General features: G+C 41.8%; 1 protein-coding gene across 1 annotated transcript in view; it reads left to right on the top strand.

Annotated features, from left to right (window-relative positions):
• The window catches only part of FAM65B (family with sequence similarity 65, member B), a 240,901-nt gene that overhangs the window by 40,308 nt on the left and 182,411 nt on the right, over positions 1–18,182 (top strand). The window lies entirely within an intron of this gene.

The raw sequence follows: 18,182 nt of genomic DNA, 5'->3' as shown, positions 1-18,182 counted from the left end.
ACGAAGTCTCGCTCTGTTGCCCAGGCTGGAGTGCAGTGGCATGATCTCGGCTCACTGTAACCTCCACCTCCTGGGTTCAAGCGATTCTCCTGCCTCAACCTCCCGAGTAGCTGGGATTACAGGTGCCCACCACCACACCCAGCTAATTTTTTTGTATTTTTAGTAGAGACGGGGTTCACCATGTTGGCCAGGTTGGTCTCAAACTCCTGACCTCGTGATCTGCTCGCCTCACTCTCCCAAAGTGCTGGGATTACAGGCATGAGCCACTGCACCCGACTACTCTCTGATCTTTTGCAGAAAAAGTTTGCTGACCCCTGTCCTAAGTTATTAACATTTTAGGACTAAAAATGTTATATTTTTAGTATATTTAAAAATGTATATTGTCTCTGTATTTGTATGATTACATAAATGCATATGTATATACCTATATGTAGCTACATATGCATATATATGTATGTATGGTCTACATATACATATGTAAATATATAAATATGTGTATAAGCATATAGATACACATGAGTATATGTGTGTTTACATGTATATATGTGCATGTATATGTACATGTGCCTATGTGTGTGCACATGCACAAGATTCATTGAATTCTAAGCAGGACATCGCTAGGGAATGGTATCTTTAATTACACCTGAAAAACAGTCGAAGTCTGCAGCCCCTTTCCTGAACATACTGACTGGCTCTCCTCCATTTAAGTGGTAAATGATGCCTGGTCAATATACAGGAATTATGTTCTTTGCCTCCTTCACTTATGGGTCTGTCTGTGGAGAAAGCATTTCTTTTTTATAGCCAAGAACTTGAGTCACTATTTCCTTGCTGCTGGTCCAGCATGCTGGGGAACAACAAAAGCAGCACTGCTGGGGCACTTCAGGGCAGCAGGCTCAGTGCTGGATTCCTTGGTAAGGACCTCGTACTTTTCCACAGAGTTACTCAAGGCCCCACCAAGAGCAGAAAGAAAAGCCAGCACGGGAAGAAAAAAAAAGGAAAAAACAGTACAGAAAGAAAATAGAGGCTGGCTGTATGTAAAAACATGAACAATGTAGCCCAACATTGTTAACTAATTTTAGTTTGGGAAAAAGAAGCGCTGCATTAATTGTAGATTTAAAATACAGATATAAAACCCTTCAAGCCAGATATTCATGAGTTCACTTATTCATTTAATAAATGACTAATTGAGCATTTACTATGTGTCAGGGACAGGGTTAGGCTCAGGAGATACAACCACTGCCCTTACGGGATACAGGATACAATCCCTGCCCTTACAGACCTGACAGTACAGTCGGGGAGGAAGATGGGTGAACTCTTACACTGGAGTGAGTTGCGTGAGTTTTCGTGAGTGGTCAGCATAGAGTGCTACAGAGCTAACACGAAGGACGCCCAACCTTCCTGACACCTTCAGTGGTCAGGAAAGGGTTCCTGGAGGAAGCATCCTCTAATGGAGAGTGAAGTGAAAGTAAGAGTTGTCTAGGTGAAAAGACACCAGTAAGAACTTTCTAGGCAAGAGAGCCAATGTGTGCATAGGACTAGACTTGAGAGAGACCATGGTATTGGGGATATGCAAATGGCTCTGAGTGGCTGGGGCCAAGAAGACAAAGGATGAAGGGTGGCAAGGAATTGAGGAAAGCATACTTGAAGCTAAAAATCTCAGTCAGCTGACTGACCTTCTCTCACCACCACCTGATGCTGATGGGCTCAGAGAGGTCCCCAAACACAGGTGATACCTCGACTCCAGCTGGTGTCCAGGCTCTTGACACTGTTGCAAGAAGGAATTCAAAGATGAGTCAGAAAATAGTAAAAGTACAGAGATTTGTTGCAGAGGGAAGAGTACACACTCAAGAGAAGGGAATGTGGTTGTAGTCAAGAGCCATGCACAAGGGGGTTTGGGGTTGCTACCTTCATGGGTTTCTATAACCAAAGCAAGGGGTAGAATATTCATGAAAATTCCTGGGAAAAGGTGGAGATTTCTCAGAATTGTCGTGCCACTCATTTTTCCAACAGATATAGGTGTTCCTGGAACTGTCATGGCACTGGCAGGTGTGTGATTTGTATGTTAATGAGCATATAATAAGGTCCTAGGTGAAACCTAAGTAGGATCCAGCTCCATGTTGGGTCCAGTCAGTCTCAGTCAGCTTGGTCCACATCTGGTTTTTCAGGGTCTTATCAGCCCATAGCCTCTATTCATGTGAAACTGCTGCCTGGAACTTTTATTCTCCTGTAACCACCCTATATGACTCCTGTCTCACATCCAAATCAACATCCCCAAGGTTTCCTATCAGCCTTCATTTGATCTCCCAGATCAATTAGGAGGAACGAACACTCTGATTCAGTGCTATGTGGAGTCACACTGGAGCCTGAGGCAAAAGAAATATGCTGCATCCTTATAGTGTACACTTACCCAAAAATGTGTCTATAGTTTGTGGAAGAAGTTAATACAAGCTCTACAAAAAAAAATGACTGCATATAAAGTTCTACATTGTCCAGTCTGTTCCCGTGCCATTGTCAACTCTCATGACACTGTCTGACCTGGCCAGCCTTGGGCTGATTGGAATTCCTGTTGCACAATAACCCAGGGTCATAAAACAAATAACAGCAGCCTGTCTTCACCTAATTTTTTGATATTTTGTTTATTGTAGTTTTTTTTGCCCATAGTCTATAGATGAGAAATATGTAGGATCCAGGTGGTGAAAAATCATGTGAAAAATGGTAAACAGTTTGCATTTTGTATAGGGGCAATGGAGAAACGTTGAAAGGCTTTGAACATGGAAATAAAGGAATCAGATTTTTCTGGGTTAGAAATATCACTCTAGTTGCAGATTTGAGGGTACATTTGGGATGTTAGGTTTTTTCATAGAAACATCTGTATTTATAGTCACCAAAAATATCCCTTGGGGGATTGCTATTAACTTTATAAAAATGGTTCGCTATATAAAATCCTTGTAAATGAGAAATACATTTGTAAATATGTGCTGATTTGTACATATGTCTGATGGCAAATTTGATTATGCACAACTTTTCAAAAACACACTCATGTGTTTTTGCAAGTGATCATTTTGTTGAGATTCTCAAAGAATTACTTGAGCAAGCTGATGAACACATCATGGAGTATAAATTGCAGAGGAGAACGTTTTCTAGCCAAAACACAAGAAAACAAACAGATTGAGGAAGTTAAGAGGAAAAAAAGGAGAAAAAGGGGCTTGGCAGTTTAAGAGTGTGGGCTAATTTACATCTGAAAATCCTCTCTCATGCTGTTCTCTGCACCTGGAATACCCTCCCCACCGCCTATTCAATTTCAAGGCCCAAATCAAGCTCTGTTCCTAAGAATTTTCTGATTGCTCCAGTACATCCAATCTCCTTTTCCCCTTTAGTTAGTGGCCCTGAAACCTAAGTATGAGAATCACCCAGAGGACTTACTAAAGCAAAGTTTTGGTTTAGGTAGGTCTGGGGTGAGGACTGAGAATGTTTTTCCAACAAGTTCCCAGATAGTGCTGATGCTGGTCACGGACCACACTTTGGGAAGCACTGCTTTAAACCAGTGCGTGTTTCTCAGACTTTAATGTGCATACAAATCACCTGGGGGCCTTGCAAAGGATGCTACAACTGAGATCTATATCAGTGGTTCTCAACAAAGGATGACTTTACTCCCAGGGAACATATGGACATGTTGGACATTTTTGTTTGTTATATACTGTGGCAGTGGGAAGTGAGGAGTGCTTTTGCTTGTTACTGGCATCTAGTGGGTGGAGGCCAGAGATGCTTCAAAACATCCTACAATGCAAAGGACAGCCTCCCACAATCAAGAATTATCTAACCCAAAATGCCACGTTGGGAAACCTTGATTTAAATGATACAATTTAGATACCATCACCATTTGCTATTGCTCATGGAGATTGTAAGGACTGCAGTTTCCTAAAAGCAAGCACTATGTCTAATATAGAAATTCTGAGGCTCTTCCTCTCTCTGGGCCAAACACTACCTTCCCATCCCACCTCCTCTCCAAATGCCTAACACAGTGTTTACCACATAGTGAGCATACAGGAAAAGGTTTTTTAAATTAACTACCTAGGAACACTTAAACTAGTGGTTCTCAGGCTTCACTGTATATTAGAATCACCCGGGGAGTTTTTAAAACACAAATGCCTGCGTCCCCCCAATAGATTCTGATTTCATTGTTGTGTGCTATGGCCTGCATATTGGGAGTTTTAAAAGCTCTGCAGGTGAGCCCAATGAGCAGACAAGGTTGAAAATCATTGAACTCCATCCTCGCTAATTAGTAATTCACACTTGAAACTGTGCGAGTGAGAAGGAACACTTGTAGCTGCTTGAGCATATATATGATTGCCGCTAAGGAAAACCCATTCCAAAACAAGTTAGACCCATAAAATATCATTAATTTCCAAGTAGTTGCTGTGTACCGCCTGTGAGTTGTCCATTATACTATGTGCTAGGAATACAAAATTGAAAAGTGTAAGGGCTCTGCCTTCTAGGGACCTCCTAGTGCAATGGAGAAGTTAACTATGAACAATACAGTAAGTGCTGTAATAGAAGCCTGTACAAAGTGCCTGAGTCATGCAGAGGAAGTATCACACCAAAGGAAGTGGCTTACTTTTCCCAGGGGCTCAGGAGAATTGGGGAAGGGGTTCTTAGAGAAGCCTCTCACCTGGGTGTTGAAAGTAAACAGTATTGATTGGAAATGTCAAGTACATCAGCATGGTTGGACACAGTTGGACTGGCTGGTGTTAAAGGAAGCAGAAACAGTGGTGGGAGAGAAGGGAAAGGGGCCGCACAGGGCTTGAGGGCATAAGGCCATTCATGAAGAGCTGCATGTTCAGGAGGTCGGGACTGTATAGACGAGAGGTAGCCAGTGATGGTTAAACAGAGAAGTGATATGAGGAGGTGAGCTCACTGTGATCCCCACGTCCTTTGCACACTTGAGGGCTGTAACTGAAAGATGCATTCATCAATTCCTGTTGTGCAATAACCCAGGGTTGTAAATCAAATAATAGCAGCCTGTATTTATCTAATTTTTTTTGATATTTTGTTTATTGTAGATTTTTTGCCCATAGTCCATAGATGAGACCTGAGAAATACATAGAATCCAGGTGGTGAAAGACCACATGAAAAATGATATGCAGTTTGCACTTTGTCTAGGGACAATGAAGAAACACTGAAAGGCTTTAAGTATGGAAATAAAGGAATTCGATTTTCTAGGTTAAAAATATCACTCTAGTTGCAGATTTGAGAGTAGATTTGGGATGTTAGATCTTCATAGAAACATCTGTATATAGTCACCAAAAATATTCCTTGGGAAATTGCTATGAACTTTATTAAAACGGTTCACAATATAAAGAATTACTTGAGAACATGTAAGAGGTGCCTTGTATGTTGTCTTCTCTGTAAGCAGAGCTTTGTGGAGTTGTGTGAGACTGCAGCCCTGCCACCTTCATCCCAAGTTCACTTCCCTGATGCTCCTACGGCACAGAATCGAGAGAATGACAAACTGTGTACAAGGGGTGGATTGAGTTGCAGGGATTGGCAGTTTCCCAGGCAAGGCCTGGCTGTCCAGAGTCCTCCCTCCCTGTGGCCGCTTGCCCGTACTCCCCTCCCTCAGTGATGCCGCCCAGGAATAGCACACTTGATCTAACCAAATGGCTTCCCTCTGGGACCATTTCTCTTCTATCCTGATGGACCCTTTGAGACAATTCATCGCCCCTTCAGCAGCTCCTACTGCTGCAGCCTCACCCTCCTCTGCAGCCACATCCACCCCAGGGAAGGTCTCTGTGCATTCCCAGGCTGAGGACCCTTTTAGAGGGAAAGCAAATGGCAGAGCCAGAGAGCCTATTAAGGCTGGGGTCCTGCTCTCCAGCACAAAACCCTCATAATAAGAAGAGAAGATGATGCAGAGAGGAAAGGAAAAGCCCCCACACTGGTAGCTCAGGCCTCGTTCCCAGCCCTTCTTCCTCAGAACCAGATGGCTCCCTGGATTTAGAGTATCCCCCTAATGTCCTCAGCAACCAAATTCTGCATGGCAGAGAGGATGGTTGGCCACAGACACTGGGGGCAGCACCAGCGGTTATCACAGTACAACGTCTAAACAAAATGTGAGCTCCATTGGCTGTCAGAGTTCACTGTGAATCAATACATCCAAGAAATGGGAAGAGAGAGACAGAGATAATCCTCATTTTAACATAAATATTTAAGTTTAAGTAGAGATGGGGCAAGTGTAGACCAGGTTAAGAGTATGTTTCCGGTATGCAAGGTGTGTCATGGTGCTATTTGTCATTAGCACTGGCCCAGGGAGCCAGGGAACCTTGTTCTACCCCAGGTTTCAGAACCCAAAACTTTGCCTTATGGTAGCCACAGACACCCCAAACCATGTCCCATCGCTTTCATGAGTACCCCAATGTCTTCTCCCACATTCTTCAAGTTCCTTGTTCTTTCCTCTTCTACAGGTGAGAATAAAGGTAGAAAAATCAAAACTCGGCTAGGGAGTAGCAATGGTGATCAGAGTCATTACAACAGATCAGAAATGGTTTCAGCACCACTTTACCTGCAAATGGCTTTCAACATCCCAGTTTCCTCATGGCTTATCACATGGTGTTTTTGAGGGAAATAAGGTGTTACATTGTGATGCACTCTAAGATGCTTCAAAGAAACGTGATCAGATCTTCAAATGGTATTACCTGACCTGTACTTTCTTTGATTTGTGTTGGGCCAGACCTTCACTAATTTACAAAGTAGAAACTTAGTCTTCTCTCTCCTTAACATCCCCTTTAAATTCCTCTAACCTCTCTGCGTGGTATATCCTCCTCAGTCTCAAAGAGTCCAGTTCCTCATATCCTCTTATTCCCATCACCTTAAAAAAACCTACTCTTTGGAAATTATCTGTTTCCCAATTACTATAACTCAGAAATTACTGTGTGTCATACCTTTGTCTGGGAGCTTACATTTTAACAAAGAACAATACATTTAGCCAAAGGAAGGGCACTCTGAGTGAAATGTTAGGTACCAGTTGACTCAAGAATCAACTCTTATCTTGGGCTCAACTATGAGTCAATTGATCAAACAGTCTGTTAAAAATTTAATGAGATTTTTAAAATGATACCAAATCAAAATTTAAAGCAGGCATTAGCAGAATTGCTCTCAAAGAGTCAGATAGTAAATATTGTCATCTTTGGGGGATAGGCAATTTGTGAGACTGTTCAGCTCTGTCATTGTAATGTGAATGCAGCCATAGACAATACAACAAGTAGACATGCCTGTTTTCCAATACAACTTTATTTACAACAAGCAAACAATTGGCAGACTGAATTTGGCCTTGCCCTCAGGTCACAGTTTGAAGACCTCCGATTAAGGATACTTCTTTGAATTACTGAAAGTGAGCATGTGCACAGGCACATGTGCACATACACACACACACACACACACACACACCATTAACCTCTTCCATGAAAATCAAGTTATTGGGCTAAATGCCTCACTAAAAGGCAGAGTGGCAAGCTGGATAAAAAAGCAAAAGCAAGACCCAATGGTATGCTGTCTTTAAGAGAGCCATCTCACACATAATAACACTCATAGGCTTAAAATAAAAGGATGGAGGAAAATCTACCAAGCAAATGGAAAACAGAAATAAAAAAGCAGGGATTGCACCCCTATTTTCAGACAAAACATATTTCAAACCAAGAAAGATAGAAAAAAAAAGACAAAGAAGGACATTACATCATAATAAAGGTTTCAATTCAACCAGAAGGTCTAACTATCTTAAATATATCTGCACCCAACACAGGAGCACCCAGATTCATAAAGCAAGTTCTTAGGGACCTACAAAGAGAAACCATTCAAAAGATCAATGAATCTAGGAGGTGGTTTTTTGAAAAAATTAATAAAACAGGCCACTTGCTAGGCTAATAAAAGAGAGAAGATCAAATAAACAATTAGAAATGCTGAACAAAATGTTACTGTTGACCTGACAGAAATACAAACAACAAAATGTTACTATTGACCTGACAGAAATATAAACAACAAACAAATTTGTCTTCCATTCAAAGATGTCCTTATTGCAGATGTTTTACAATAAAGGCCATTCCCTCGTTTGTTTGCTTGGCTCATAGGATATTGAAGTTTGAATTGCTGTCATTGTTTTAAAATCGTGAGGTTTTACATGTAAATCAAGATTTGTACCAGTACCATGCTGTTTTGGTTACTGTAGCCTTGTAGTATATTTTGAAGTCTAGTAATGTGATGCCTCCAGCTTTATTCATTTTGCTTAGGATTGCCTTGGCTATTAGGGCTCTTTTTTAGTTCTTTATAAATTTTAAAATAGTTGTTTCTAGTTCTGTGAAGAATGTCATTGGCAGTTTGATAGGAATAGCATTGAATATGTAAATTGCTTTGGGCAGTATGACCATTTTAATGATACTGATTCTTCCTATTCATGACCATGAGGTGTTTTTCTATTTGTGTCTTCTCTGATTTCTTTGAGCAGTGTTTTGTCATTCTCATCATAGAGATCTTTTACTTGCCTGTTCAGCCATTTTCTGAGGTATTTTATTCTTTTTGTGACAATTGTGACTGGGATTGCCTTTCTGATTTGGTTCTTGGTTTGGCTGTTGGTGGTGTATAGGAATCCTAGTGATTTTTGGACATTGATTTTGTATCCTGCAACTTTGCTGAAGTTGTTTATCAGGTAGAGGAACAAATTCGTGCATATTGGAACCATGCAAAGTGAGGAGTACCTGTAATGTCTTCTGTGTGATAAGACAAATTATGAAAATTTCATGAGAGCTAAGATTTAGAATGGACTATAATGGTCACTCAGGCCAAGTGGACTCCAAAGGAAGGATCTCCTCCTATAGTACCTTGTTTTGTGGCCATTTGCAGAGCTCTTGAGAAAAAACCATCATCAAATGCTTTCTTAAATCAGTGCACTGATTCTTAGCAAAAACCTGTTAATACAACACTCTGACCACCAGGTGGAGTGTCAGGCTCCCTGTCTTGCCCCCTTAGGGCTTTGGTGTCAAGAGCCAAAGCTTTTAAAATATCATAGTGGATGCAAAATGAATTGAAACTCTGAGTCCACGTGGTGAATTCTCTCTGTGGAGCTCTCTTATCTCAGAAATCAGGTACAAGAAGAGGGATGTAGGGCTGCTTCCTGCCTGGATGGGGTTAGCTTCCCTCAGAGGGTCTGGAGTAAGCAGGTTAGACCAACTCACCTAACTCTTCCCTTGACTAGCTGTCTCTAGGATGCTATTCTTTTTTTCCTTTTGGGGTTTCATTAAAACCCTTTAAGCTGAGGTTTGGATATAGGTTTGGGAGATATGGAGGCCACTTAGCCAGTTTTGGTGGCCACCTAGTCTAAGCAGAGGACTTCTCAGGACTCCAAGAGGCCCAACACACTGGGGGCCCACAGTGAGGTTTGGTTGTGAATTCCATAAACCTAAACCCATAGGTAGGATTTCATGGATGGCGTTCAGCCACTGTGCTAGACGTCCCTTGGTTACCTAGCAGGGGGACATAATCATAGTAGTTAGCTGGTTGAGGTTTCCAGAATTCTGGATCCTATCTGTCTTGTGGGAAATTACCTTGTTGTAATGTACCTCCTAGTATACCACCAGACAAGCTACCCAAGAAGTCACACAACAGAATGGCTCACAGACTAAATTAAAATTCTCAAATTATATAGTTTATTAAAACAATTTAAAATACATAACAAGAAGAAATCTGGTAAGGTAACATAAAATAGAGAGCAAGCAGGGTGAAAGGATAGTATTATCTGAATCCTAAGGTGTACAAAATTTTTATTTTGTACACCTTTGTGAGAGAACCTCTCTCTCAGCTGCATCAGCCTTCAACACTGAAACTATGATTATAAAGACCAGAACTACCTGAGGTTTTATAGCAAGGGCTCTACAAGCAGAAGGTTCCCAGGGCTTGTTACATGCTTGTTAGAAAGACACAGGAATAGCGCCACGTATACCTGGCCACAATTGTAGCTTATTGATTAGACTTTTGAACAGTCATGGGTTTTATTTGTGCCTTGGACAGAGAACATGTGGGTCATGATAGGTACCACCGTTGGCTGGCCAAATTAAAGTGTTATGAACATTGAGTGCACATGCATATTTTATGTATCCTGAGCATTTGGATTTTATTGTGTATTTAGCGCTTCATATGTCTGATGTACATTTAGTGCCCAAGTGCCTCGTGTATATTTATGATCTCATAAAATACTAGGATTCTCCTGGCCCAGCCATTCTTTTCTATCTATATTTAACATACACGTGCTCTACTAACTACTTTACTTAACACATCTTATGAGCTTATGACATATCCCATTTCTTTTTCTCCTTCTATAGCATAGATGAATGTTCTCAAACAATGCAACAAATGCACACTATGAGTCACCCTTAGAGTATTCAGATCTCTCATTCTAATACATCATACAGATAAGTTTAAACTCTAAACCATCACTGTCATAGTAAACAATATTAAAACAGCAGCTTTTAAACTGTTCACTCATATCAACGTAAGTCCAGTCAGTCCACTTTTTTTCAGAAGCCCCAGGGTATGACTCACGGTTGCGGCTTCTTGAGACCATGAGGCCATATGAAGCTCTGAGCATCCAGGTATCACATCTTTGTCATCAGCTCTTATTGTCTGTAATGTCAGAGTTCCTCTTTTGGTATTGACTTCTTATTTGCTGATTTATCTTTTGCACATCATTAGAAGCATTATCAGTGATGTTTTTGCAAATATCCACCTATTAAAGCTGATTTGGTCTTGTCCTTTGACACGTCCAGAAACTAAGACCTTTATCTTTTCAGCACATTGAGAGATTATTGCCTAAAAAAAAAGCACATGTTACAATATGACTACAAATGTCATTTTGGATAAGCCAACTCTTTCATTTGAGAAAATGTCCAGGAACTGAGAGTGAGGATTTTGTTTTTGATATAGTATGTTTTGTTGCATTTGCCCTGTTTTGTTTATATTGACACAACAAAAGGTATTGAATTTTTTTTTTTTTTTTTAATCCAGGGTCTCACTCTGGAGCCCAGGCTTGAGTGCGATGGTGCGATCTCGGCTCACTGCAACCTCTGCCTCCCGGGTTCAAGCGATTCTCTTGCCTCAGCCCTCTGAGTAGCTGGGATTACAGGCACCTGCTACCACGCCCAGGTAATTTTTGTATTTTTAGTAGAGAGAGGGTTTCACCATCTTGGCCAGGCTGATCTTGAACTCCTGACCTTGTGATCCACCCGCCTCAGCCTCCCAAAGTGCTGGGATCACCGCGCCCGGCCAGAGTATTGAATATTAAACCTGTGCAAATAACTACACAAACAACGAAGTAAAGAAACTTAGTAAATGCACTTTACATAGTGTTTAACTGCTATTCTAAGGAGTAAAATCAATCAATATGTGATATCTTTTTTATTTTATAAATCTTACAATTTTAAGAAAAGTACAAGGCAGGGCGTGGTGGCTCACACCTGTAATCCCAGCACTTTGGGAGGCCGAGGTAGGCAGATCACCAGGTCAGGAGTTCGAGACCAGCCTGGATAACATGGTGAAACCCCATCTCTACTAAAAATACAAAAAAATTGCTGGGCATGGTGGCACATGCCTGTAATCCCAGCTACTCGGGAGGCTGAGGCAGGAAAATTGCTCAAACCCAGGAGGCGGAGGTTGCAGTGAGCCGAAATCACGCCATTGCACTCCAGCCTGGGCAACAGACCAAGACTCCATCTCGAAAAAAAAAGAAAAGTACAATTAGTATAAGTAAAATATATACTTATAAGTATTACAGATATAACAATTTTCCTCAAAGAGGTTTAAGATATTACATCCATGAAAATGAAGCAATGATCCTAGAAATTAAACATGACTTTTGATATTAAAAAATCAGATATGTATCACCAATAGAATCTTTTTTGAAAGAATGACGATAGCATAAACTTCAACAAAATAAATAATGAATCCAAGAAAGATGAAGATGTAGGGTTCAAGAATCAGTGTAGAGGAAAGAAACTACTTGACTTGTCTAAATATAATATATATTTAAAATTAATAACACAACATTAAAATCTAGATTAGACATTGGCAAACATTTTCTGTAAAAGGGAAGATAGTAAATATTTTCAGTGTTTGATCCATACAGTCTCTGTTGCAACTACTTAGTTCTGCTGCCGTAGTGTGAAAGCAGTCAGATAATATGTAAATGAATGGGCAATAAAATTTTATTTACTAAAGGAAGAAGCAGGCTAACCAACCCGTTCTGGATGATTGTAATATAAACATGGCAAGGTCAAGGCATGATGGAGAGATAGGAGGGAAGTTCCAAAAGCATGATAAACACACACACACACACACCACACAGACACACACCCCCAGATGTCGAGAAAAAAGTCAAGCCAATATGATGTCTTTTCTACACAATCATTATTCTTTGAGTTTTCTTGACAGTTTATCAGATCTTTTATAAGATATTTATTTGAAATCCAATGGGTCAGTTGAAACGAGATACCAATTGGAAGTGTGTTCAACTGAAAGATAAAGATAAAGATTAAGAAGCTATTCACAGTAGCCGGGCCTGGTAGCTCATGCCTGTAATCTCAGCACTTCCGGAGGCTGAGGAGGGCAGATTACCTGGGGTCAGGAGTTTGAGACCAGCGTGGCCAACATGGCAAAATCCTCTCTACTAAAAGTATAAAAATTAGCTGGGCACCTGTAATGCCAGCTACTTGGGAGACTGAGGCAAGAGAATTTCCTTGAACCCAGAAGGCAAAGGTTGCAGACAAGATTGTGCCACTGCACTCCAGCCTGGGTGACAGAGCAAGACTCTGTTTCAAAAAAAAAAAAAAGAAAGCATCTATTCACAGTAGAACGTTAACTGTAGTGTGGTCAGTTATTTCAGTCCTAGGTTAATTAGTTCTTATTTTGTTGATCTTGAGTTAAGCTCTACTTTCATGCAGTCCTAGGTTAATTAGTTCTTATTTTGTTGATCTTGAGTTAAGCTCTACTTTCATGAAGTCTACTTCTGAACTGAGTCTTGAAAATCCCAATTCAGTCCTTGAGTACAGTCTGACAGGGGTTAGGTATCATCTGTTACTGAGATTCTTTGTTGTTTCTTCTAAAACAATTTTAGAGCTGCAGTTTGTGGCAAGGCCCCTTAAATAAGTATGAGGGAAAAACAGGAACCATCTGCTGATGACAAGACAGTATAGGCTTGGTTTATTATTATCGGCATTATCAGTTTGGAGTTTAGAATCTATTTAGAGACAATATTATGAACACTGAAGACACTGACAAATCTCTGAGGCCTTCTGATTTATCCCATGTGGTACATGTCATATTGAAAGGTGACAACGTGCTAGCAGCCCTCGCTCGCTCTCGGCGCCGCCTCGGCCTCGGCCTCGGCCTCAGCGTCCGCTCTAACCGCGCTCGAGGAGCCCTTCAGCCCGCCGCTGCGCTCTGGGGGCCCCTCTCTGGGGCTGGCTGAGGCTGGAGCAGGCTCTTTTGCTCACTGGCAGGTGTACAGGGGGAGGCGAGGGAGGAAGACTGGGCTGCGTGCGGCGCTCGCGGGCCGGCGCGGGTTCCGAGTAGGCGCGGGCTCGGCCGGCCCCCGCACTCGGCGCAGTCAGCCAACGCCTGCTGGCCTTGATCAGGGTACGAGCTCCCGGGCTAGGTGCCCCAGAGTCCCTCGCTGACCGCCATTGAGAGGTGAAGCCGACTGGGCTTCTGGGACGGGTGGGGACTTGGAGAAGTTTTTACGTCTAGCTAAAGGATTATAAATTCACCAATCAGAGCTCTGTGTCTAGCTAAAGGTTTGTAAACGCACCAATCAGCGGTCTGTCAAAACGGACCATTCAGCTATCTGTAAAACGGACCAATCAGATCTCTGAAAATAGACCAATCAACTCTCTGTAAAGTGGACCAATCAGTAGGACGCAGGTGGGGCCAGATAAGGGAATAAAAGCAGGCCACCGGAACCAACCAACTGAGGCAACCTGTGTGGGTTGTCTTTGATGTTGTGGACATGCTATTGTTCTGTGTTTCGGTGTTAAGTGTTAATGCTGATGTTTTGGGTCTGTGCCGCGTTTATGTGCTGTGACACTCATCGGGAAAGTTTGCAGTTTCATCTTGAAGCCAGCGTAGACCACGAACCCACCAGGAGGAATGAATAACTCCAGACACACCGTATGTAAGAATTGTAACACTTGCCATGAGGGTCTGCGGTTTCATTTTTGAAGTCAGGAAGACCAAAAACCCACCAATTCTGGATGCAATATGTAAATAGCTAAATGGTAAGAACATTTATATACATAGGGAGATGATCAGGCTTTTAGCAGTTTAGTGTCAGTCTTTGCTTTGTGAACATTGTACACCCCAAGTTTTATGTAGTGGGCCTATCCACGTCCTTTAGAACCCCATTGTAAGTATCTTAATGTACTCTTAACCTTGTTCCCCTTCATCTCCTTATGTGTTTTAAAACAATTTTAATATGTGATTGAGCCTTTTAATTTGGCCTGTGAGTTTCTGTTTCATGACCTCTGGGATAGTTTGTCTTGCAGCATTATACTTGGAGGCGTCTGTTGCATCAAGGTAATTTTCCACGTGGCACCACCCGTCAGTCATAGGTCATTAAACCTCTTTCTAGTCTCAATTTATGGAACCCTATGCAATGTGTGTCATTACCTCTATCTGCTGAGAAAGCAGACTTTGCTGGCATGTAAGTCACATAGCTAGTAAGGGGCAGGGCCAGGACTTAACTGTGGTCTTTGGACCATACTCTTTCCACCTTGCCACACCTGTCCGCCTGGCTGTGCCAGCCAGCCATGATTCTTGATCAGTCAGCTGAGAGTTGGGCATTCAAGGCTTCACTATTGGCCAGTTATATTCTAGAAAATTCTCCTTTATCGTGAGCTGAAATTTGCTACTTTGTAACTTTGATCTGTTCGTTCTACTTGTATTCTCTAAAGCAAGTCTGTGCAGCCCATAGCCTTCAGGCCAATACAGCCCAGGATGGTTTTGAATGGGGCACAACACAAATTTGTAAACTTTCTAAAAACATTGTGAGATTTTTTTGCAATTTTTTTAAGCTCATCAGCTACCGTTAGTGTTAGTGTATTTTATGTGTGGCCCAAGGGAAGCCAAAAGATTGGACAACCCTACTCTAAAGGAACACAAGGAAGTCCTTCAAATATTTGAACAATTTAATCTTCTCGACTCTTCTCCAGACTACACATTTCCAGCAACATCAGCTGTTTCTTCACATGGTAGTTGTGTTTAGATGTTTCATTATCTTTGGTTTGTGACACGCTTTCCAGCGTTGAGCAGAGCATTTCAGGTGAGGTCAGGCAAGGATACAGCACACAGCAGTACAACTGCATGTCCTGAACAGAGTGCTTCTCCTGTTGCGAAACAGCAATATTTCAGTTTCTTTTTGTTCTGGCAATTACATTATTTGGTTGGTCTTTATTAGAGTCAAATAACCTGTTTTGCACTGGTTCCTGAATTACTGTTTGAGGAAACACTGGTCTACCAGATGTAATTGCCTTTTTAAAAAGTTTTCAGTGCTAAAACAACAATGTGTCAAATCCTAATTCAAAGTTGAACAAGTTTGTTTACTTAGGAGTCTTCCAAAAGGCATCAATACACAGTGGTTTAAGAGCATGGACAGTGATTTAAATCCCAGTTCTGCAAACTGTGTGACCTTGGGCAAGTTACTTGTGCTTCTACTTCTTTGTAGGTAGACTGGAATTACAATAATAGTACCTAACATAGAAGGTTGTTACAAAGATTAAATGAGTGCGCATACATGAAAGCCTTAAAATAGGGCCCAGTATGTAGTAAACATTCAGGAAAATACCAGTTAATATCATGCAACACAACTACGAATCTCCTGAAAGAGAATTCTGTGGAAGAGGGTTTGAATAGTGTTTCCCTAGGTCTTTATCACACTGAACCATTATCAAGACTTTGCCCATTCTCTGTTCATGCAACTGATACCTGGAACCCAAATGCAGGATGTTGTCATATGTATTAATATATTTCACCATTTTCAGTACCTTATTCCAGCCTTTATATACCCCTGGAATGCTGATTCAGTCATTCATTCTATTAACTACCACCCCAAATCATATAAAATAAACTGTAAGTTTCCCTGAGTGACTTACTGCTATCAGTAAATCTAGTTTGCAGTTGGCTACATGGAAGTACCCTGTACATAAGCCCAAGTGTTTGTTCACCTAGGACCCATGGATAGTTACAGGATTTACATCAACCAGGGGTCTAGGGGGTCCCAGAATTCCCTACTGCTCATTCTCAAGTTGCTGTAAGGGAAGTGTGAAGGGAGCGAGGGATACAAATTCATCCTGTTGATGTCCCTGTCATCACCTCATGAAGAACGTGTCAGGGCAAGCCAGCTTGGATGTCCTGAGTAACTGACTGCCTTCCATTCTCAGGTTTATAATCCACTTGGGTTAGGGTTTCCAGAAACAATGTGCTCCTGCTGAGAGGTTCAGGGCCAGTCAGCAACTTCTTGTTGAGAGATTTGATCACTTACAGCCTTCTCTTTTATTTTAGTGGTTAAAAAAAAAAAAAAATCACTTGGTCTATGGAGCCCCTGGTCCCACCTCTTGCCTTTCAGAACCCCGTTTACCTCAACTGCTGTCCCTGGTCATTTCCTGGCAGTGTTAGAAGAGAAGAAGCTTTTGAATTCCATGCAGTAACTAGTCCCTTTTCTCCCACCAAACCCCGCCTTTCTATCCTATTTGATAACGGTTTAAGGAGTGCTGTTTCCTCATGGTTGTTGGTCAGTTCTCTGTTAACCAACTGGAAAAAAATAAGATCTCTCCAGTTTGGAACTGTTTACAACAAAAAAGTCTATTGCCAGTCACAAAAGTTGTGCACAGGGAACATTTCCTGAGTTGGGGACCCAAGTCCAGTGCTCTTTTATTTCATTTGGAGTTGCATCCCTTAAGTTGACCTGGCAGGTGGCAGAGGGGCTCACAGGGCCTCTCAGGGCCCAAGTGCCAGCCTCAGCAGTAATGACGGGATACACAGAGCACCAAGAGGAACCTCAACCAGGCTGCCTTGTTGTGATGCCAGGGTACAAGGGAAAAGGGGAGGACCATGAGGCCCTCTTTTCCTCTATCACTACAACATGTCCTGTCAGTTCTTGAACTGATTATATTTCCTAAATCATGGGTGAATTCATGTAAATAATAATGATAATTGAAGCTTACATTGAGCATTTACTGTGGGACCAGATACAATGCCCAAGTGCTTTCTTTATTTTTAGGTTTTTTCTTTAGAGATGGCGTCTCACTGTGTTGTCCAGACTGGTCTCCAACTCCTGGGCTCAAGCCTCCCAAGTAGCTATGACTACTGGCATGCACCGCTGGGCCCAGCTCCAAGTGCTTTAAATGTATTATCTCCTTTAGTCCTCACAGCTCTTTAAGATAGTAATCATTATTCCAATTTTACAGGTTAGAAAATTGTGAGTAATTTGTCTAATGTATCCAGTAGGATTAGCCCTAGATATGTGTGTTAGAAAAAAGGGAGACAACCAAAATGTAGAAGTTTATTTATTTTTGTCTCTCATGTATAAAAAGGCTGGAAGTAAATAGTGCAGGGCTGACCTGGTGCTCCAAGGTGTCAAGGTCTATAGCTCCTTCCGTGTGGTCACCCACTATTGTCCACATGTAGCTTCTTCCTTGTGGTCCATGAGGACCACTCAGGTTGGAGCTAGCATGTCCTTATTCTACCAGCAGAAAGGAAGCAAACCAAAAAAAGGGGTGCTCCACCTTTTAGGGATGCTTCTCTGAAGTCCCACATAATATTTCTCTTTCTGTACCATTGAATAGAACTTAACCATGGCCACACCTAGCCGCAGAGACTCAGAAAAAGCTGGTCTCTATTGCAGGCAGCCAGGTGCTCAGCTACTCCACTGATACTCAGGGCTTTTATTTATTTATTTTTGAGATGGAGTCTCGCTCTGTCGCCCAGGCTGGAGTGTAGTGGCACGGTCTTGACTCACTGCAACCTCCACCTCCCAGGTTCAAGCCTCCTGAGTAGCTGGGACTACAGGCACCTGCCACCATGCCCAACTAATTTTTGTATTTTTAGTAGAGATGGAGTTTCACCTTGTTGGTCAGGCTGGTCTCAAACTCCTG

This window comes from Colobus angolensis, unplaced genomic scaffold (genome assembly GCF_000951035.1).
Source record: "Colobus angolensis palliatus isolate OR3802 unplaced genomic scaffold, Cang.pa_1.0 Scaffold6, whole genome shotgun sequence".
NCBI classification, from domain to species: domain Eukaryota; kingdom Metazoa; phylum Chordata; class Mammalia; order Primates; family Cercopithecidae; genus Colobus; species Colobus angolensis.
This window is presented reverse-complemented; position numbering and strand designations above follow the sequence as displayed.